Genomic DNA, 24,022 nt, shown 5'->3' on the forward strand with positions numbered 1-24,022 from the left:
AGGTTGCCTACTCCTGATTTATTCCTTTCTATATTATCATGTATTGCATTGTACTGCTGCTGCTAAGTTAGCAAATTTCACGACACATGCTGATGATAATAAATCTGATTCTGGTAGCAAACGAGAGGAGTTACATACTAATGTACAATATATACAATGTACATATTCTGTACAATATATTTGCCAAGAAAGTGATACTTTGACACAAACAGATTTGGATCAGGGGACTGACTTCAAGGATACAGTATTGCATTAATTGCGAATCCCTGAATAGGAATTAAGGAAGAACAACCTCTCTACTACCCTAGAGTTTAAGAAACTCTTAGATAGGCACATGGATGATAGAAATATGGCGGGCTGCGTGGGAGGGAAGGGTTAGATTGATATTAGAGTGGGCTAAAAGTTCAGCACGACATAGTGAGCTGAAGGGCATGTAAAGTGCTGTAAAATTCTATAGTCTAAAAGTATACTACTAATTGCTGTACTACCGTATTTTACATTTAGCTGCACATCACATATAGTCCTACAGGGGGCAGTGGACACCATTATAGTGAGTAGCAACCAGTACTGTCGTCAAGTGCAACACTGAAAATAACGTGATACCTAAAGTAAGTGCTGAATGCAACTGTCTCCTATGGATCCACGTACAAGTGAACTTACCGAGATGGGTGTTAAGATGATTCATGAAGAACAACAGCACTGATGGTTTGAGATGGCACCACTGAGGTTCTGTGACTGCTTACTGGCCGTTAACAAAAATAAAGTAAATACTTTTTTATAACACTTTTCCTGTAAAAAAAAGATTATGGTAAATGATCACTACAAACAGTGAAGAGGTGAGCAAAGGTGAGGCTGAGTTGAGGGTCAAAGCGTGCAGGAGCGTGGTGAAGTTGGTGCGAGTTTCGAGGAGGAGATGAGGCAAGGTTGAGGGCAAGTGGAGCAGAGCAGAAACAATTTCATGGCCTGTTCACCTCAACCACAAGTGAGGTATAATCGATCTAAGCACCGGGCTGACTTAGAAAGTTCAGGTACGGGGTAGCAGGGTCCAGGCCCAGAACATCTCGATTCAACAGAGCCTGGGTCTTAGAGTGAGGAAGAACCCGATATTTGGATGATTTAATTGCCAGGCTAGATGGAATGTAAAGAAAGGACGTTGGGACCAGAGAAGAGGGTTGGGCCTATGCTGCTCGCTGCTCCACAACCTTTACTGTGCTCGGCGCTGCTCTAAAGCTGAGGCCGTGGATTGCTCTGGCTGCGCTGGGCTCTGTGTCTTCAGGCTCTGTGACGTTTGCCGCACTCTGTGCTGAACTGAGGCCAAGGTTGTGTGGACTGCTCTGGGCTTCGTGTCTGAGGATCCACTTTCATTCTACATACTATTTGTTTACTTTTCTTGTCTGCACAACTTTTTTTTCCCTGCATATTGGATGTTTTGGGTTTCTTTGTTTTGTGGTTGACTGTAAGGAGAGGAATCTCAAGGTGTATAGCTCAGGTGCATAAAGTTTTGCACAGTACTGCAGTAATTTTATACATTGCATTGTACTGCTGCAATAAAAAATCAAATTTCATGACATACGTGAGTGATGATAAACTCGATTCTGATATGGGTCTCTATTGTAGACCGAGAGCGGGAAGGGGGCAGGAAGAGGGAAATCATGTGGAAGAAGGGAAGGGGAGGAAGGCACCAGAGAGATATTCTTTAATGATCAATAAGCCAAATATTCAGAAACAAATTACCTTGCCTGGTGTCTCAGGACTGGGTGAGACTGCATACACGCCAGCTCCAGTCCTTGGCACTTCTTCTCTACTACTTGGCCCACACACCACCCACTGGGCTCTACCCTCACTATTCATAACATACTTTGCTCCTGTCAAATTTATAAACTCACTCTCCACTCCATGTAGACCGACGCAGTACCGTGCAAAAGTCTTGGGCACCCGAGCTAGATGTATGTAGCTAAGTCTTTTATACAGTATTGTACAAGTACTTCTATTTAACACGACGGCTAACTTGTGTGACTAATTTGTGTTTTGTTGTTGCACAAGTGGAATTCTTGGTATGTGGTTGGTCTGTTGAGTCGACTGTACCTCTTCCTAGAGATGCTGCCTGGCCTGCTGCGTTCACCAGCAACTTTTATGTGTGTTGTTTGAAGAACTAATAAAAAATGAATCAAAATCACTTACTTAGGAACCAGATTGTGCTGAATTAATTTGGCAAAGGTGTACTTGGTAAGTGGGAGACCTTCAAAAATGAAATTTTCCGAGTACAATGCTTGTATGTGCTGTCAGAATAAAAGGTAAAGATTGTTCAGGCAACTTTGAGGTTAGGACATAAAGTGAATATTGACTTCAGCGACCAACTTTCAGACCTGAATATACATTGAAGATTAAATCTAAAATGCAACTCTGAACAATGAGTGGACGACGCTGATTTAAATTTGCTGTTTGAGTGTACTTGGGTGTCTGTAGTATGGGTGCAAAGGAGGGAGGTGTCAAGGAAGCATTGTAAATATGGATTTGTTTGGATTGTCCTGAATCTTTCTTTGATCTTTAGCACACAATATGATGTGCAGGTCTGGCCCAAGCAGACCTTACCACTGTAGGGATCTCAAGGTGATGCCTGCTGTGTCTTGTTTTGCCGAATAAGAGCCTGCTTTGTCTCTACCAGTACTTTGCTCCCGTGACTTCATTCACGCAACATTTGGCATCAGAAGTGGGATACCCTCTTGCAATCCATCGTGTGGCCAGCGATCTTAGCAATCTGAGTGGGTTCTTCTTAAAATTAGCACTCGCACTTCGATCTGTTCGGGTTGGTGGTACATGGGAACACAAGGTACCATGAACACAGAGGTGAACCGGTAGATATAAAAGTAGTGTGTGCACGTGCATTTCTGTTTACGTAAGAGATGAAACTTTGTACTAATTTGGTGAGGCAAAGCCATCAGTTGCGAAGGGTGGTTATTGAAGGTTCGGAAAGCCAGTGGGGGCAGGTATACACATTCCAGGAGCTGCATTTTAGCATTCATGTTTGGTGAGTGTGCTGCAAAGGAATACAGGACGCATCATGAGTTCAAATTCACGTAAGTGACAGTTAGCGGTGTACCTACTCTGCAGTTTTAAGTGTGCACTGTTTAACTCATAGCCATCATTTATGCTTTATGTTGTGTGGGAATTGCTGTGTAGATATTTCAGAGAGAGGTTTTACCCAGAAATGTCTGTCAGGATGGCACCTATTAAGGTCGGGCAACATCAGGTCGAGAACCCTGATGATCCAAACCAGCCTTTGACCCTAATTACCACCATTCATAAGCCTTTCACTCTTGGAGAGAAACTAAGCATTTTGTTAGAGTTGCCCTCACTTACAGTCGCATGTGTGAATTCAGAATTCTGGCACAAGCTCGACGAGGTGGTTAAAAACTCTCCGGATGCACCCTAAAGACACACACATATTGATAACAGTGAAGAGGTGGAGGAATATGTAGGAGGTGCAGGCTGGTACATGGGTAACTACTAGGAACACCAGCAATGAAAAAAGATATTGCTCTTTTAAAGGGGGGAGGTGAGTGTACCTGGGGCATGATAATGGTGGTGATTCAAAGACTTGATGAGGCAGCCGTGGATTATGCAGAATGTAAATATCAAGCATAAGAGGAGCATTCAGGGTTGGATAATCCAGGAAGGGCCAATCCAGTCTTCCTGAAAATGATGAAGGAAGACTTGAGCTCAGCCCACTAGGAAGTTTTAGACTTGGGGATAGCTGTGGGGTCGACCTACTCTGCACTAGTTTCACGAGCCAGTAAGTTAGACTAAAGGAAGTGCAAGGGAAATCGTGGAGTGGCTATAGAGGTTGCAACTGCTGTGACGCCACAGAGGGTTTGCTTTGTGTGCCTGCAACCAAGGCACCAAGCAAAGGATTGTTGATCGAGGCATAAAATAGTAAATGAGTTGATATGCTACAGCTGTGGCCTATTGGGGCATGGTTGGAGGCAGAGTCCAAAAATAGGTGAAAATCACAACACTCATGCAATCTCTCACCCGATCTGCACCCAGTCTGACCAAACTGACTGCCGATAAGATCATAGAGGTCTTGGAGACGGTTTCCTGGTCAGAAAAAGAGGTGACAGCGGCCTCCACTACTAGCGCGGGAGATCTGTGAATGTACACAACAGCATTGTTAGGGGGTCAGCAGTGTAGTATGTTGGTCGACACAAGGGCATCGGTATCGATAACTGCCCTACCCTTGCCCCCTGGCTATTTATAATACAGATGTAGGAGTTAAAATGGTGAGAGCAGAAAGAAGCAAGTCACAGATACTCAAAATCAATGGCTGCAGGTATCAGTGTAGTTCTGGGTCTGTCCAAATAATGAGGATACTATCCTTGGACTAACTATCCTCAGGGAATCAGGGGACATTATAGATTCAGGGAAGGGAGAAATAATATGAACAAGCCAGGGGCAGAGAGCGCGTACAGCCAATGGAATTCACAATATAGCCAGTGTCGTCGCAGTGGCTCCGTTCATCAGAGTCTGGAGCCGGGATGGTGTCCATGGGTTACTTTGTTAGCAGCGCAGGCTAGACACAAGCAAAATTGTGGTCAAGTAAAGATAATCACAGTTAAAATACAGAAGGGCCTGCATAAACCTCATAAACAGTATCATAAAAACTGACACACTGACAGCTGTTCACAAGACAATAACGATAGTTAGGGACACTGGAATTAATCCCACAAGCACTATCATAACAGGGGGAGGAACACGAGTGCCAAATGGAAGCAGAGGAGGAAGACGATATCGACGTAAAGGAAGCACCTCTGAAAGGGGAAGCTGAGGGAGTTTTTATAGATGGGTCGCAGGGGTACATAGACAGGAATCCATGGACTGGATGGGTTGAGGTGTAGGAAACAGGTGAAGAAGTCAGGAGAACTGCCAGAGGGTTGCTCAGCTCAGGCGGTGGGACTGGTGGCCATGATGGAAGCAAGGTGCTACAATAAGGGAAGAAGAAGAAAGCCCTTAACTCCGATTGGAGTCATGACAGCATTTTTTCTTAACAGGCTTTCTTATTTTTATGAGGCTGAGTTGCTAGCTGAACGCTCAACCCAGCACGAATGGAAAGAGCAGGATTTGCTCCCAGATGGATAGGACCACAGATGGCTCTTTTTTACAAGTGACGCTTGTGTCTGTGTGCAGACTCAGTGGGGCAGCCAGTGGAAACACTGGACTTGGGTTAAACAGTACGACTCACCTTGTGGCCTTCACAGATGGAGTGGGAGATGAAGTAATTGTGTAATTACAGAGAACGTAAGACATGAGCACCAGCTGGCCGCTCCAGACCTGACCACTGCAGATGGAAACACACCCACAACAAATGCAAAGAGCGTGACAGAATCCCGTGAATAGCATGACAAACTGTAACAGTAGTGGTACTCTGTAATGAAGGCTGGTTGCTGAAGGTAGATGATAAGCTGAATAGCATAGCACAGAAAAGATATTGGCGAAATAAATGGGACGGGATTTAAATTAAAGCGGAGACATCAGATTCCATAACTTTGACGGCATGGCAGACTGAGAAAGATTGCATGTGGCATCTGAAGGCAGCACTCCCCAGCCGGAATGGGGGGTGAATGCAAATCATCTGGGCCCTTTCAGCGGCTGGGCCAGCAAATGACTGGGCGGTTTGAAAGAAGGTGCCGCCAGGAAGAAGTCCTTGCAGTCATTCCAATAGAGACCACCCCCAACCCCTTCCTGTGCACCGATGAGAAGGCCTGTGAGCCAGATGAATTTATCTTCTGGTGCCCTGAGAAGGAGAGAGTTTCAACAACCAGAGAATGAAGGGGTGAAGACAAGGAATATGATTGAGCTTGTTACATACCTCATGGTTATCTTGTGACTGTCTTGTGAGGATGATGTAATGGTCTTGCGGAGGTCACATGATGTAACTCCCCCCCCCACCACCAATGTGAGGTCACGTGATGACCTGTTCTCACCAGGTATAAGAGGGTAGACCCCTGGTGACGCAGTTAGTTTTCAGTTTAAATCGTCAGTGAGATATTCCGCTATGCTGTGTATTTGCCTTATGATGCAGTTTAATTTTAAAACGGAGTTTGACTGTCTATTGTAAGGTACGGAAGTGTTGGGCCGGCAGTCTCACCAATAGCTGCCAGATTTGTTTATGTATCTTTTCAGTAGTATTGGAGAGTGAAGACGGGAACCTGAAGGAGTCGATCGGCTGTTTTGGTGATAATTGACGAATATTGAATTCATTCGAGTAAGAGTGATCTGCATGAGATAACCTCTGATAAAAGCAGCAGAAAAGGTTGTGCAGTATCTAGTCTACAGAGGAAAAAGGTCAGTTCCTTTTAAGCTGTTTATTTCCGTTGTCGTGAATCCTGCGGACAAGGCAGGTTCTGGCTGGGATCAGCAGTAACGACACGTCTTCGAGGAATTCTTTACTTCAGGAAAGTCTCTCTTAATTGACTGCATGAATCTCCTGGACTTTCGAATTTACTATTCTAAGAACTGTGTTGGAGTTTACCCTTTAAGGAACTGATCCAGAGTTGCCGTATAGCAGTTAACTTCTGGTTAAGTTAGTCGTTTAAATACATTTTGCTGTTTTTGAGCAAAGTTTAATAAATGTTTGTTTGTTTTTATAAAATCTGAGTTGATTCTATATTCATTGTTGCCAGTCACGTGACAAGCTGCAAATGGCCAGCAGGGAAAGAGCTCACAGGAATAAGAATAATGATGCATTTCTAAAGATTTGTTCCAATAGCCCATCAAATCTACGCTGCCATTTCATGGCTGATTCAATTTTCCTCTCAGCCCCAATCTCCTGCCTTCCCCCTGTATCCCTTCATGCCCTGACCAATCAAGAATTTGTCAACCTCTACCTTAAATACACATAAAGATGTGGCCTCCACAGCCGCCAGTGGCAAAGAAATCCACAAGTTCATCTCTCTCCGGCAAAAGAAATTCCTCCTCATCTCTGTTCTAAAAGGATGCCCCTCTGTTCTGAGGCTGTATCCTCTCATCATAGACTCTCTCACCATAGAAAACATCCTCTCCACATCCACTCTTTTACCATTCAACAGGTTTCAATGAGGTCACCCCTCATTCTTTTGAATACCAGTGGATACAGGCCCAGAGACATCAAATGCTCTTCATATGCCAAATCGTTCAATTCTGGAATCATTTTCGTGAACCTCCTTCGAATCCTCTCCAGTTTCAGCACATCCTTTCTAAGACAAGGGGCCCAAAACTGCTCACTATACTCCAAGCAAGACCTCACCAGTGCGTTATAAAGTCTCAACATTACATCCTTACTTTTATATTCTCTTGAAATGAATGCTAACATTGTATTTGTCTTCCTCATCGCAGACTCAACCTGCAAATTAACCTTTAGGAAATCCTGCACAAGGACTCCAAAGTCCCTTTGCATTTCAGATTTTGTATCTTATCTCCTTTTAGAAAAAAGTCAACCGTTTCATTTCTTCTACCAAAGTGCATGACCATACAGTTCCCGACGGTATTCCATCAGTCATTTCTTTGCCCATTTTCCCAATCTGTCTAAGTCCTTCTGTAGCCTCTCCACTTCCTCAAAACCACCTACCCCTCCACCAATCTTCGTATCATCTGCAAACTTTGTAACAAAGCCATCAATTCCATCATTTAAATCATTGACTTGTAACGTAAAAAGAACCAGTCCCAACTCAGACCACTGTGGAACACCACTAGTCATCGGCAGCCAACTAGGAAAGGCTCACTTCATTCCCACTCTTTAACTCCTGCCAATAAGCCACTGCTTTATCCATGTTAGAATCTTTCTTGTAATACCATGGCCTTGTAGTTTGTTAAGCAGCCTTATGTGTGATACTTCATCAAAGGCCTCCTGAGCTTCAACCAATTCATCTCTCTCCATCCTGCTTGTTATTTCTTCAAAGAATTCCAACAGATTTGTCAGGCAAGATTTTTCTTGAGGAAACCATGCTGACTACAGCCTATTTTATCATGTGCTTACAAGTACCCTGAGATCTCATCCTTAATAATCGACTTTAACATCTTCCCAGCCACTGAGGCCAGACTTACTGGCCTGTAGTTTCCTTTCTTTTGTTTCGTTAATAATGCCTCCACGATCTCTTTAATCACCCCTTGCAAATCTCTGGGATGTACACCATTTGGTCCAGGTGACTTATCTACCTTCAGATCTTTCATTTTCCCCAAAACCTTTACTCTACTTTGGTAATTTCACACACTTCGTGTCCCCGGCACCTGAAACTTCCACCATACTGCTACTGTCTCCCACTGTGAAGACTGATGGAAAATACTCATTCAATTTGTCCGCCATTTCGTTTTCCCCCTTTACAATAGACAATAGACAATAAGTGCAGGAGTAGGCCATTCAGCCCTTTGAGCCAGCACCACCATTCACTATGATCATGGTTGATCATCCACAATCAGTACTCTGTTCCTGCCTTCCCCCCATATCTCTTCACTCCACTATCTTTAAGGGCTCTATCTAACTCTTTTTTGAAAGAATCCAAAGAATTGGTCTCCACTGCCTTCTGAGGCAGAGCATTCCACAGAACCACAACTCTCTGTGTGAAAAAGTTTTTCCTCAACTCGGTTCTAAATTGTCTACCCCTTATTCTTAAACTGTGGCCTTTGGTTCTGGAATCCCCCAACATCGGGAACATGTTTCCTGCTTCTAGCGTGTCCAATCCCTTAATAATCTTATATGTTTCAATCAGATCCCCTCTCATCCTTCTAAAATCCAGTGTATACAACCCCAGTCGCTCCAGTCTTTCAACATATGACAGTCCCTCCATCCCGGGAATTAACCTCGTGAACCTATGCTACACTCCCTCAATAGCTAGAAAGTCCTTCCTCAAATTTGGAGACTAAAACTGTACACAATATTCCAGGTGTGGTCTCACCAGGGCCCTGTACAACTGCAGAAGGACCTCTTTGCTCCTATACATAATTCCCCTTGTTATGAAAGCCAGCATGCCATTAGCTTTCTTCACTGCCCGCTGTACCTGCATGCTTACTTTCAGTGACTGATGAACAAGGACAGCTAATTCTCGTTGTACTTCCCCTTTTCCCAATTTGACACCGTTCAGGTAGTAATCTGCCTTCCCGTTCCTGCCAGCAAAGTGGATAACCTCACATTTAAGGAATTTAAGGAAATTAAGGAAATTAAGGAAATCCCTTACTCACTCTTCCTTCAGTTAGTCCTGACGAAGGGTCTCGGCCTGAAACGTCGACTGCGCCTCTTCCTATAGATGCTGCCTGGCCTGCTGCGTTCACCAGCAACTTTGATGTGTGTTGTAACCTCACATTTATCCACATTAATCTCCATCTGCCCACTCACCCAACCTGTCCAAGTCACACTGCACTCTCATAACATCCTCCTCATATTTCACACTGCCACCCAGCTTTGTGTCATCTGCAAATTTGCTAATATTACTTTTAATTTCTTCATTTAAATCATTAATGTATATTCTAAATAGCTGCGGTCCCAGCACTGAGCCTTGTGGTACCCCACTAGTCACTGCCTGCCATTCTGAAAAGGACCCATTAGTCCCTACTCTTTGTTTCAACCTCTCCAGTTTCGTTTCCCAGCAGTATGATATCCACTCTCACCTTTCTTTTACACTTTATGTATATTGGTCTCCTCTTTAATACTTTTGGGAAGCTTACTTTTGTATTCCAACTTTACCTTCTTAATGTCTTTTTTAGTTGCCTACTGTTGGTTTTTAAAAGCTTCCCAATCTTCTAACTTCCCACTAATTTTTGCTCCATTAACTGCCCTCTCTTTGACTTCTATGTTGACTTTGACTTCTCTTGTTAGCCACAGTAGTGTAATCTTCTCTTTAGAATACTTCATCCTCTTCAGGATGTATATATCCCGTGCCTTTTGAATTGCTTCCAGAAATTCCTGCCAATTCTGCTGTGCCGCCATCCCTACCAGAGTTCTTTTCCAATCAATTCCGGCTATCTCCTTTCTCTTGCCTCTGTAATTCCCTTTACTCCACTGTGATACTTCCCCCTCCTCAAATTTCAGGGTGAATTCGATCATATTATAATCACTTGCCCTGAAGGGTTCTTTTGCCTTAAGCTCTCCAGTCAATTCTAGTTCATTGCACTACACCCAATCCAGAATAGCTATTCTCTTGTGAGCTGAATCACAAGCTGCCCCTAAAAGCCATCTCGTAGGCACTCTAGAAAATTCTCCCACCCCCCCAGAATCCAGCACCAAACTGATTTTCCCAGTTAATCTACATATTGAAGTCCCCCATGACCATTATAACCTTGCCCTTTTTGGCATTCATTTTTATCTCCCATTTTAATTTATAGACCACATATTTACTATTATTTGGGGACCTGTATATAACTCCCATCAGGGTCTTTTCATCCTTGCAGTTCCTTAACTCTACCTACAATGTTTCTTTTCTTTTTGGCGTGTGCCTGCGTGTGTGCGCGCCTGTGCATGTGCGTCTGCGTGTCCGTGTGTGCGTCCGTATGTGCGCCCGTGATGATGGATTTTTGATGGCTTTTTCAAAGGTGCAGAGTGAGCGAGAGAGAGTCTGTGTGGCGAGCCATTCCGCACACAGACATTTTCGCAGTATTTTCCCTTTATTTTACGAGGTCAAGTTGCGATCTCGACACTCAACCCGGCACGGATGGAAAGTGTACTCGGGGGCAGACCCGACTAGTTTCGAACCCGGGAACCTCCGCTCCCGGGTCCGGCGCTGATGTCATTGCGCCACCAGCCAGCCCAACCTACAATGTTTCAACACCTTCTGACCCTAGGTTATCTCTTTCTAATGATTTGACTTCAGTTTTTCCCAACAGTGTAACACTCGCCCCCTCTGCCTCCCTGCCTATCCTTTTGATAAAATGTGCATTCTTGAACATTAAGCTCCCAGCTATAATCTTCTTTCAGCCATGATTCAGTGATGCCTACAACATCATACCTGCCAATCTGCAACTGTGCTGCAAGTTCATCTACCTTATTCCGCATACTGTGCACATTCAAATACAACACCTTCATTCCTGTATTCACCCTAATCAATTTTGTCCGCCTTTTACATTGCAACTAATTTTGTTGACTGTAATTTTGCCCTATCAACAGCTTCTCCTCACTACACGTTGCCTCTGTTTGTAAACCAGCTACGTCATCTTCAGCACCATTATCCGCCTTTCCTACGATATTTGTTGGATTGAAATGCAGGCACTTCAGGACATTAGTCATACCATGCTCAATCTTTTAATATCCTAACTTTGTCTGAGGTCTTGCCAACATCTGCCTCCACAACCTCTTCACTAACTGTTCCGGCATTCTGGTTCCTATCCCCCTGCAACTCTAGTTTAAACCCCACCATGCAGCGTTAACAAACCTTCCTGCTAGGATATTAGTCTCCCTCCAGTGGTGTAAACCATCCCTTCTGTACAGGTCCCATCTTCTCCACTTCTGCTGCCCCACTTGAGTAGGTCCTCCTCAAGGATAGCTTTTCCTGGTACTAATTTATTTTGTACAGAGGGGCTAAGAGGAGGGACTGTTTGGGCGGTTTTGGGGTTGGGACATAAAACGAATATTGGCTTCAGTGACCAACCTTCAGAGCTGAATATACATTGAAGATTAAATCTAAAATGTAACTCTGAGCAACACACATCAAAGTTGCTGGTGAACGCAGCAGGCCAAGCAGCATCTGTAGGAAGAGGTACAGTTGACGTTTCAGGCCGAGACCCTTCGTCAGGACTAACTGAAGGAAGAGTGAGTAAGGGATTTGAAAGTTGGAGGGGGAGGGGGAGATCCAAAATGATAGGAGAAGACAGGAGGGGGAGGGATAGAGCCAAGAGCTGGACAGGTGATAGGCAAAAGGGGATACGAGAGGATCATGGGACAGGAGGTCCGGAAAGAAAGACAAGGAGGCGGGGGGGACCCAGAGGATGAGCAAGAGGTATATTCAGAGGGACAGAGGGAGAAAAAGGAGAGTGAGAGAAAGAACGTGTACTTAAAAATAAGTAACAGATGGGGTACGAGGGGGAGGTGGGGCCTTAGCGGAAGTTAGAGAAGTCGATGTTCATGCCATCAGGTTGGAGGCTACCCAGACGGAATATAAGGTGTTGTTCCTCCAACCTGAGTGTGGCTTCATTTTTACAGTAGAGGAGGCCGTGGATAGACATGTCAGAATGGGAATGGGATGTGGAATTAAAATGTGTGGCCACTGGGAGATCCTGCTTTCTCTGGCAGACAGAGCGTAGATGTTCAGCAAAGCGGTCTCCCAGTCTGCGTCGGGTCTCGCCAATATATAAAAGGCCACATCGGGAGCACCGGACGCAATATATCACCCCAGTCGACTCACAGGTGAAGTGTTGCCTCACCTGGAAGGACTGTTTGGGGCCCTGAATGGTGGTAAGGGAGGAAGTGTAGGGGCATGTGTAGCACTTGTTCCGCTTACACGGATAAGTGCCAGGAGGGAGATCAGTGGGGAGGAATGGGGGGGACGAATGGACAAGGGAGTTGAGTGGGGAGCGATTCCTGCAGAATGCAGAGGGCGGGGGAGGGAAAGACGTGCTTAGTGGTGGGAACCCGTTGGAGGTGGCGGAAGTTACGGAGAATAATATGTTGGACCCGGAGGCTGATGGGGTGGTAGGTGAGGACCTGGGGAACCCTATTCCTAGTGGGGTGGCGGGAGGATGGAGTGAGAGCAGATGTACGTGAAATGGGGGAGATGCGTTTAAGAGCAGAGTTGATAGCGGAGGAAGGGAAGCCCCTTTCTTTAAAAAAGGAAGACATCTCCCTCGTCCTAGAATGAAAAGCCTCATCCTGAGAGCAGATGCGGCGGAGACGGAGGAATTGCGAGAAGGGGATGGCGTTTTTGCAAGAGACAGGGTGAGAAGGGGAATAGTCCAGATAGCTGTGAGAGTCAGTAGGCTTATAGTAGACATCAGTGGATAAGCTGTCTCCAGAGACAGAGACAGAAAGATCTTGAAAGGGGAGGGAGGTGTCGGAAATGGACCAGGTAAACTTGAGGGCAGGGTGAAAGTTGGAGGCAAAGTTAATAAAGTCAACGAGTTCTGCATGCGTACAGGAAACAGCGCCAATGCAGTCGTCGATGTAGCGAAGGAAAAGTGGGGGACAGATACCAGAATAGGCACGGAACATAGATTGTTCCACAAACCCAACAAAAAGGCAGGCATAGCTAGGACTAAAGGTGCCCATAGCTACACCTTTAGTTTGGAGGAAATGGGAGGAGCAAAAGGAGAAATTATTAAGAGTAAGGACTAATTCCGCTAGACAGAGCAGAGTGGTGGTAGAGGGGAACTGATTAGGTCTGGAATCCAAAAAGAAGCGTAGAGCTTTGAGACCTTCCTGATGGGGGATGGAAGTATATAAGGACTGGACATCCATGGTGAAAATAAAGCGGTGGGGGCCAGGGAACTTAAAATCATCGAAAAGTTTAAGAGCGTGAGAAGTGTCACGAACATAGGTCGGAAGGGCTTGAACAAGGGGTTATAAAACCGTGTCGAGGTATGCAGAAACGAGTTCGGTGTGGCAGGAGCAAGCTGAGACAATAGGTCGGCCAGGACAGGCAGGTTTGTGGATCTTGGGTAGGAGGTAGAAACGGAAAATGCGGGGTGTGGGAACTATAAGGTTGGTAGCAGTGGATGGGAGATCCCCTGAGCGGATAAAGTCAGTGATGGTGTGGGAGACAATGGCCTGGTGCTCCTTAGTGGGGTCACGATCGAGTGGTAAATAAGAGGTGGTATCCGCGAGTTGTCGCTGTGCCTCGGCAAGGTAGAGGTCAGTACGCCAGACTACAACAGCACCCCCCTTATCGGCGGGTTTAATAATAAGGTTAGGATTAGTGCGGAGGGGATGGAGAGCAGAGCGTTCCGAAGGAGTGAAGTTGGAATGGGGACAAGGTGCGGTGAAGTCGAGACAGTTGATGTCCCGTTGGCAATTAGCGATAAAGAGATCCAGAGCAGGCAGAAGACCAGAGCGGGGTGTCCATGAAGAAGAGGAGGGTTGAAGACAGGAGAAGGGATCATCGGTGGGGGTGGAAGAGTCCTTGCCTAACTCTGTAACTCTGAGCAATGGCTTGACAACGCTGATTTAAATTTGTTGTTTGTGTCTATTTGGGTGTCACTAATATGGGTGCAAAGGAGGGAATGTGTGAAAGGGGTGTGTATTTCAAAGGAAGCATTGTAAATATGGATTAGTTTGAATTATCCAGAATTTTTCTTTGATCTTTAACACACAATATGGTGTGCACGTCTGGGCCAAAAAGACCCCTCCACCGAAAGGGTCTTAAAGTGATGCCTGCTGTATCTTGTTTTGTCAAGTAAAGAGGGGGAGGGGAATGTCGACTCAGATCATGAGAGGCCTGCATCGGGCAATTTCATGCCTTGCAAGGCGCAGATTGGAAGTCTGTGTGGGCCGCCACTCCTCACACAGACTACAGCAATGTATGATTAAGTGCCTTGCTCAAGGGCACAAACACGCTGCCACAGCTGAGGCTCGAACTAGTGACCATGAGGTAACTAGACGAACGCGTTAACCACTTGGTCACGTGCCCAACAATAAAAAGGCTGCTTCATAACTACCAGCACTTTCCTCCGATGACTTCATTCACACAACAACAAAGATAACAGGTGTATGGAACCTTGGTCTTCAAGTGATAGTGAGGCCTTGGTTAAGCAAAAAGAGGAGGTACCTAGCAGGTATAGGCAGGTAGGAGCAAATGAGGTGCTTATGGAGTATAAGAAATGCAAGAGAACTCTTAAGAAATAAATCAGGAGGGCAAAGATTAGGCATGAAGTTGCCCTAGCAGACAAAGTGAAGGAGAATCCTAAGGGATTCTTCAGCTATGTTAAGAACGAAAGGATTACAAGTGACAAAATTGGACTTTTGGAAGTTCAGAATGGTAATCCATGTGTGGAGCCAAAAGAGATGGAGGGGATCTTAATTTTTTTTTTACAGTTATATTTACTCAGGAGATGGACACAGAGTCTATAGAAGTGAGGCAAAACAGCATGGACTTCATGGACCCTTTACAGATTGCAGAGGAGGAGGTGTTTGCTGTCCTGAGGCAAATTAAGGTGGAGAAATTGCCGGGGCATGACAAAGTGTTCCCTCGGACTCTGAGGGAGGCAAATGAAAAAATTGTTGGGGCCTTAACAGAGATACTTAAATCATCCTTAGTGACAGGTGAGGTACCAGATGATTGGAGGATAGCCAATGTTGTTCCGCTGTTTAAGAAAGGCTCTAAAAATAAACCAGGAAATTATAGGTTGTGAGTCTGATATCGGTAGTGGGAAAATTATTGGAAGGTCTAAGGGACTGGACATATCAGTATTTGGATAGCCATGAAATAATTAAAGATAGTCAGCATGGCTTCATGCATAGTAGGTCATGTTTAACCAATCTTATAAAGATTTTGGAGGAAGTTACCGGGAAAGTGGATGAAGGCAAGGCAGTGATGTTGTCTACATTGGCCTTAGCAAAACATTTGACAATGTCCCTCACGGGAGGGTGGTTAAGAAGATTTATTTGCTCGGCATTCAAGATGAGGCAGTAAATTGGATGAGACATTGGCTTCGTGGGAGAAGCCAGAGAGTGGTACTAGATGGCTGCCTCTCTGACTGGAGGCCTGTGATGAGTGTAGTGTCGCTGTCGGTGAGGAATTTGCTAAAAGAGGCATCACAGGTAAATAGGACAAACCCGTTTTTTTTACAAGAAGCAGGGAGGAGGTATGGGAATCTGAAGACCCACACTCAGTGCTTCTTTGCTTCTGCCATCGGAATTCTAAACAGCCTATGAACAGTACCTGATTATTCCTTTTCTTTACATTATTTATTTTTTTTAATTCATAGTAATTTTATGTCTTGTATTGTACAGTTGCTGCAAAGCGAGTTTCCCAGGGTAATAAACCTGTTTCTAATTCTCTTCTGGACCTCTGCTCTTTGAAATTACTGACAAAGTGGAAAGATATTTCACAAGTAACAAAGTGGATCTGATGCCATTACGTCTGACCCTGAAAATCATTTGTCAGTGTTAGCATCAAGGAAGCTAATTATGAATGAATTCTAACTTGCTGATAAGTTCAAACTCTTCTTTATCAAAGCATTTTAATTCTGCTAATGTTTGACTATAAGTTTTCCTATTTGAACCAACATGATGGAGGCATATAAAAGATATATTAATCAAAGAGAAACAAACACCTAGAACAGTTCAGAGAATTAGGTAGCATCTACAGAGAGAAACATATTCAAAGTTTCGGGTTGAGTATGTTAATACTGACCCAAAATATTAATTCTCTACTCATTTCAGCAGATGCTGACTAACCCTGAGTTCTTCCTGCAAATTCTGTTTTATTTTGCTTGAGAATCCAGCATCTGCAGTCTCTTAGGTCTCCATGTTACATTAATGAACTTGTCACAATATGTTTTGGATATTAAGTAAAGACATTTGAGAGAGGGTGTGATCTACAAGGAGATATACTCCGAACATACTGAATACATCATCAAAATTCATACTGAGTTCTGTCTAAAGTTAACTTGGGCTGAAGGATAACAAGTGAACTGTCAACAGGACTGATCATATGTAGACAAAAAAACACTATGGATTTACACATTTACAATATTTGCACCATTTTTAAATTAAAATGTTGTTATCCTTGTCCAGGATATACTTTATCCCCTAAGGGCTTGAATCCCTGGAAGGGTTCTAGTAGACCAGCAGACATTGCAAACTGCTTCTTCACAGACACAGTGGAGAACAAATGTTTTATTACGTTTGTTTATTATTGGTAACTTCATGCCATATCTTATTTCATTGCTTGTTGTGTTTGCATTATTATAATATGATTGGCTATACATCATATCTGATGATTCCAATGAAACTTGTGCAGGAAAGTTTTCAAAATCCATTGCGCTGGGGCAGTGCCACTCTCTTAACCTTTGAAGTCCGGCTCCAGCAGTACGATTAGTTGTCATAACCGGAGTCTTCCTTGGTTGCAGTGGATGACTATGACTTCTTCTGTGCTTTGTCATGCCCTTTGGTCTCCACAAAGAGCCTTCCTGGCTGCAGGAACTTACTGTTGATCTCATCCACCCGGTACACCGGATCTGACTTTGCATGCTAGGCTGGACATGTCCCTATCTCATTGGGGTATAATGTCTGTCGACTACCCTCACCTGGTTTAGCCTGCCTGTCAAATCAGTGTACTGGGGTGTGGACGCAGTGACATGCAAGCAGCTAGTTAGAGCCACAGGTGACAGCTTAGTGTCTGGTGGGGACCAATGATGAGTGAACTGCCCCAGATGCAGCCCCTTCACCTGAGGTGCAAACCCACCTTGAGCAGCCCATCACCCAAATGTTGTCGTGTCTAAAATACCTTTATAAGAGACTTCAGTGATGAGTTGCTCTTTGAGCCCCATAAAGATTGTTCCCAGTTCGACTGAGTCAGTAACATTTTTAAATCTGTGTCATTGGCACTTTAGTTGTGTTACTAGCTCAGAACAGCACAGGGTTTAATGCATAAAACAGAATGTGTAATTTTTAATAATACCACAGCTTTCAACTTTCAGTCTGACAGCCAGTGTATCTACATCAAAGTTAGTGCTTTTAAATTTAGAAGTGTGGTTCTTTTATTTTTAAAATAGCAGACTTTTTTTTATAAATTGTCAATGTAGGTTTTGAAACCTGGAAAGTGCAGCTGTTTATAACCACTTTGAAACTGAAAGCATTTTTTATGCTTCGAGGAATGTGTTTTAAACATAGAAATGTGAGATTTAAAATCTAGAAGCACTATCTTATGCTGTACTGGACAGTAGAGGTTTCAAATGCAATTTTAAAATGCCCAGAAGCACATTATTAACATCTAGAAGCTGTTATCTTTAGTCAATTAAACTATTTGTTTTTTATACTAGGGAATGTGGGAACTGAACAGAGCCATGAGAAATGAGCTTGCCCAGGTGGATTAGAGAAGGATACTGGCGGGGATGATGGCAAAGCAGAGATGGCTGAAGTTTCTGGGAACAGTTCACAAGGCGCAGAATAGATTTGTTCCACAGATGAAGAAGTTCTCAGGCAGGGATGATGGCAAAGCAGAGATGGCTGAAGTTTCTGGGAATCTTCTTCTTCTGGCTATCCATCCCATAGGATGATGATGGTTCTTTCAGTCAGTTAGTGGGGTTTGAGATGTGGGATACCCTACACCTCAGAGAGGAACAGCATGTGCGTGAGTGGATTTTTAGTGAGTAGGGGGTTGCACAGGTCCACACCCCCTCTCGACATCCTCTCCCGGATTCAGAGGCATGGTGGGGTCCAAGACAGCTGGGGGAAGTTCTGTTGCAGTGAATGGCCAAACCAAGTTTCGATGCAAGGGATGGCCTTTCCGCGCTTCGCGGCACGTGTTTGCTAGATGGCCGTTGACCCTACGAGAGGGTTCATCCGCCCTTTGACAGGTCTTGTTTTTCGTCCTGCAGGGTGTCTAGCCACCCTCCTCACCAGGCAATCCTGACCATGCGACAGGTAGTACTGGGACCAGTAGCACTCAGACCAGTGACCTGACAAGAGTTTCTGGGAATAGTTCACAAGGCGCAGAATAGATATGTTCCGCAGATGAAGAAGTTCTCAAATGGCAGGGGTAGGCAACTGTGGTTGACAAAGGAAGTTAAGGACTGGATAAAAGCCAAGGATAGGGCATGCAAGGTAGCAAGAGTGAGTGGGAAGTTGGATGATTGGGAAGGCAACTAAAAAAAGCAATAAGAAGGGAGAGATGAAATATGAGACCAGACTAGCCAATAATATAAAGCAGGATAACAAAAGTTTTTCCAGTTGTATAAAGAGTAAAGGGAGGTGAGAGTTTATATTAGACCACAGGAAAATGATGCTGGTGAGGTAGTAATGGGGGACAAAAAAAATGGCAGATGAATTTAAAGGGTACTTTGCATCTGTGGAAGACACTAGCAGTTTGCCAGTGGTCCGTGAGTGTATGGGAGCAGGAGTGAGTGTCATTGTTATTACAAATGAAAAAGTGCCAGGCAGACTTAAAGGTCTTAAGGTTGATAAGTCACCTGGGCCAGATAGACTACATCCCAGAGGCCTGAGAGAGGTTGCTAAAGAGATAATGGATACATTGACCATGATCTTTCAAGATCACTTAATTCTGGCATTGTCTTGGAGGACTGGAAAATTGCAAATGTCACTCCACTCTTTAAGATTTTGAGGAAGGCAAAAGAAAGGAAATTATAGGCTAGTTACCCTAACCTCAGTGGTTGGGAAAGTATTAGAGTCTATTATTAAGGATGAACTTTCGAGGTACTTGGATAATGATAAAATAAGTCAAAGTCAGCATGATTTCTGTAAAGGGAAATCTTGCCTGTCAAACTTGTTAGAGTTTTTCGAGGAATTAGCAAGCATGGCAAAGGACCGCACACACAAAATGCTGGAGGAACCCAGCAGGCCAGGCAGCATCTGTGGAGAAAATTACAGTTGATGTTTCAGACAAAATTCTTCAGCAGGACTGGAGAAAAAAGGCTGAGGAGTAGATTTAAAAGGTGGAAGGGGGGGAGAGAGAAACACCAGGTGATAGGTGAAACCTGGGGGGAGGTGCGGAGGGATGAAGTAAAGAACTGGGAAGTTGATTAGTGAAAGAGACAGAAGGCCATGGAAGAAATAAAATGGGAGGGGGTGTGGGTGGGAGCACCAGAGGGAGGCGATGGGTGGGTAAGGTGAGAGGTAAAAGGGAATGGGAAATGGTGCGAGAGGGTGTGGGGTTATTATCATAAGTTAGAGAAATCGATGCTCATACCATCAGGTTGGAGGCTACCCAAACAGAATATAGGGTGTTGTTTCTCCAACATAAGTGTGGCTTCATCACGACAGTGGAGGAGGCCATGGATAGACATATCGGAATAGGAATGGGAAGTGGAATTAAAATGCGTGGCCACTGGGAGATCCCACTCGTTCTTGCAGACCGAGTGTAGGTGCTCAGCAAAGCGATCTCCCAAACTACGTCAGGTCTCACCAAATACAGAAGACCGCACTGGGAGCACCAAACATAGTAAATGACCCCAACAGTCTCACAGGTGAAAAGTCACCTCCGTTGGAAGGACTATGGCCCTGATTGGTAGTGAGGGAGGAGGTGTAGAGACAGGTGTAGCACTTATTCCACTTGCAAGGATAAGTGCCAGGAGGGAGATCAGTGGGGAGGGAGGAATGGACAAGGGAATCGCATAGGGAGTGAACCCTGCAGAAAGCAGAAAGTGTGTGTGGGGGGGTGCTTGGTGGTGGGATCCCATTGGCGGTGGTGGAAGCTTTGGAGAATTATTGTACGTGTTGGACGCAGAGGCTGGTGGAGTGGTAGGTGAGGACAAAAAGAATCTTATCTCTGGTAGGATGGGTGAGACAATGGGGTAAGAGCAGCCAAGCTTGAAATGGAAGAGATGTAGTTGAGGGCAGTGTTGATAGTGGAGGAAGGGAAGCCCCTTGCTTTGAAAACAGAATACAACTTCATTCTAGAATGAAAAGCCTCATCCTGAGAGCAGATGCAGTGGAGTTGGAGGAATTGAGAGAAGGGAATGGCATTTTTACAAGTAGCAGGGTGGGACGAGGTATAGTCCAGGTAGCTGTGAGAGTCCATGGGTTTGAAGTAGACATCAGCAGATAAGCTGTCTCTGGAGATAGAGACAGTGAGATCGAGAAAGTGAAGTGTGATGTTGGAAACGGACCAGGTAAATTTGACGGCAGGGTAGAAGTTGAAGGCAAAGTGGATGAGGTCTACGAGTTCAGCATGGGTGCAGGAAGCACCATCAATGCAGTCATCAATATAGCTTAGGAAAAGTGCATGACAGTCACCAGTGTAGGCTTGAAGCATAGACTGTTCAACATAGCTGACAAACAGGCAGGCGTAGTTGGGACCCTTGTGAGTGCCCATGGCTACCCCTTTTGTTTGAAGGAAGTGGGAGAAGCCAAAGGAGAAATTATTTTGAGTGAGGACAAATTCCGCGAGGTGGAGGAGGGTGGTCATGGAAGGAAAAAGTCAACTATACTTTTATTCATAGATACTGCCTGATCTGCTGAGTTCACCCAGCATTTTGTGTGCATTGCTCGGATTTCTAGCACCTGCAGATTTTCTCTTGTTTTTGAGGACTAAGGAGAGGCAGTGGATGTCATTTACTTGGATTTTCAGAAGGTGTTTGATAAGGTGCCACACATGAGGCTGCTTAACAAGGTAAAATCCTATGGCGTTACAGGAAAGATACTGGCACGGATAGCGGAATGGCTGACAGGCAGGAGGCAGTGAGTGGGAATAAAAGGGGCCTTTCCTGTTTGCCTGCCAGTCACTAGTGGTGTTTCTCAGGGGCTGGTATTGGGACCGCTACTTTTCACATTGTTTGTCAATGATTTAGATAACGGAGTTGTTGGCTTTGTGGCAAAGATTGTGGATGATACGAAAGTAGGTGGAAGGATAGGTAGTACTGAGGAAGCAATGCGTTTGTAGCAGGACTTAGACAAGTTTGAAGAATGGGCAAAAAAGTGGTAAATCTGTGGAATGCTCTATCACAGTCATACTTGAGTGATGATAAACCTGCTTCCAAAATGGGTCTGTATTGTGCACCGAGACTGGGAAGGGGGCAGGGAGAGGGGAATCATAGTTGAGAAAAGGGGAAGGTAGAGGGGAGGGAGCAGGAAGCACCAGAGAGACATTCTGTAATGATCAATAAACCAATTGTATGGAATCAAGTCACCTTGCCAGTTGTCTCAGGGCTGGGTGATTCAACACCCTCACCACCCGCTTCCCCTTGCACTCCTTCTCTGCCACCTGTGCCGTACCCCTCCAGCAGTGCTCCACCTTCTCCATTCCCAACATTCCTTGCTGCTGCCAGATTTACAAGCTCATTGTCTGCTCCATGTTGACAGGTGCATTACTGTGCAAAGCTCTTCGTTATGCACCCTAGCTCTATATACTGTAAAAAAATCTCTGTCTCTACAGATGCTGCCATACTCAAGGAGATCTTCCAGCAGTTTGCTATTTTTCCACCAGATGACAGCATCTCTTGCACCTCATCAGAAAACCATACACCCACATATTAAGGCCTATATTTTATAACCTGGGAGCAGTTTTTAATGGCTGGAAACCGATAGTTTTAAAACTTGAGTCCGTGTGTTTTTAATCCTTCAAAGTGATTAGTATCTGAACTCATGGGCTTAAAACTTGAATGTATGTGCCTCTGTCAGCCATGAGTTAGCAGGAGTGTTTTAAACATTGTACATAAGTCCTTTGCATTTAGAAGGGGTTACAGCAATCGTTCTGTAAATTCCAGCCTGCACATACCCATCCACTCATGGATGACTTCTTGATGAAGGATACTATTGACTTCTGAAGTTATTCCAGAAGCACTGCTACGTTTGGTACATATTACACCAATATGTGGCACAGTAGCATAACGTTAGCAAACTTCTTTACAACGCCAGAGGTAAGACCATAAGACCTAGGAGTAGAATTAGGAATTTCAGCCCATCGAGTCTGCTCTGCCATTCCATCACAGCTGATCCCAGATCCCACTCAACCCCATACACCTGCCTTCTCACCATAAGCTTTGATGCCTGGCCTATCAGGAAACTGTTAGTTTTTGCTTTAAGTATACCCACAGACTTGGCCCCCCACAGCTGTCTGTGGCAGAGCAAACTACTCTCTGGCTAAAAAAAAAATCCTCCTTTTCTCTGTCCTAAAGGGTCACCCCTCAATTTTGAGGCTGTGCCTCTAATTCTGGACACCCCCGCCATAAGGAACATCCTCTCTACATCCACCCAATCTAGTCCTTCCAACATTCAGTGGGTTTCTATGGAATCTCCCAGCATTCTTCTAAATTCCAGTGAGTACAAGCCCAATGTTACCAAACGCTCCTCGTATGTTAACTCCTTCATTCCTAGAATCATCCTCGTGAAACTCCTTTGGACTCTCTCCTATGACAACACATCCTTTCTGAGATATTGGGCCCAGAACTGTTGACAATACTCCAAGTGTGGCCTGACTAGTGTCTTATAAAGCCTCAGCATAATCCCCTTGCTTTTATATTCTATTCCTCTTGAAATGAATGGCAACATTGCCTTTGCCTTCACACACTCAACCTGCGAATTAATCTTCTGGGAGTCTTGCAGAAGTACTCCTAAGGCCCTCTACACTTGTTTGAAAATTGCCCCCATTTGAATAATCGTCTGCACTTTTGTTCCTTTAACCAAAATACGTTATCATACATTTCACAACACTGTATTCTCTCTGCCACTTTTTTGCCCATTCTTCCAACTTGCTCATTCTTCCACTTGCTCATTCTTCCAATATGCCCATTCTTCTGCAATCACATTGCTTCCTCAGCACTACCTAATCCTCCACCTATCTTCGTATCATCTGCAAATTTTGCCACAAAACCATCAATTTCGTTATCTAAATAATTGATAAATAATGTGAAAAGTAGCAGTTCCAATACCAACCCTTGTGGACTCAGTTCCTACTAATGCCTGTAACCAGTTTGCTCATCCTTCCCATGTCCGAGTACTCCAGTTTTCTCCCACGTTTCAAAGACATACGGTTAGAATTAGTGAGTTGTGAGCATGCTGTGTTGAAACCTGAAACGTGAAGACACTTAAGGGTTACCCTCTGCACAATCCTCACTGATCTGATTTGACACAAGCAATGACTTTCACTGTATGTTTCAATGTACATGTGACAAATAAAACTAAGCTTTTATCTTTAAACTTCTATAAAACTGAATTGTAATCTCTGTTGTGATGGGGTCCTGAATTACCCCTATACACTGTGCTCGATTACCCCTATGAACTGTGCTTTTGAAAAGAGAGAGAGGTAGAAAGAGCGAGAGAGAGATGAAGAATAACTTTTGGACTGTCATTTTAAGGCCCCAGGAACTTTTGGATTTCTGCTGAGTTGGAGATGGCACCGAGCAGCTCGTAAGTCGCTATGGTAACTGAGGGCGGTTATTTGATGACAATCGA

The sequence above is a fragment of the Mobula hypostoma genome, chromosome 7 (assembly GCF_963921235.1).
Source record: "Mobula hypostoma chromosome 7, sMobHyp1.1, whole genome shotgun sequence".
NCBI classification, from domain to species: domain Eukaryota; kingdom Metazoa; phylum Chordata; class Chondrichthyes; order Myliobatiformes; family Myliobatidae; genus Mobula; species Mobula hypostoma.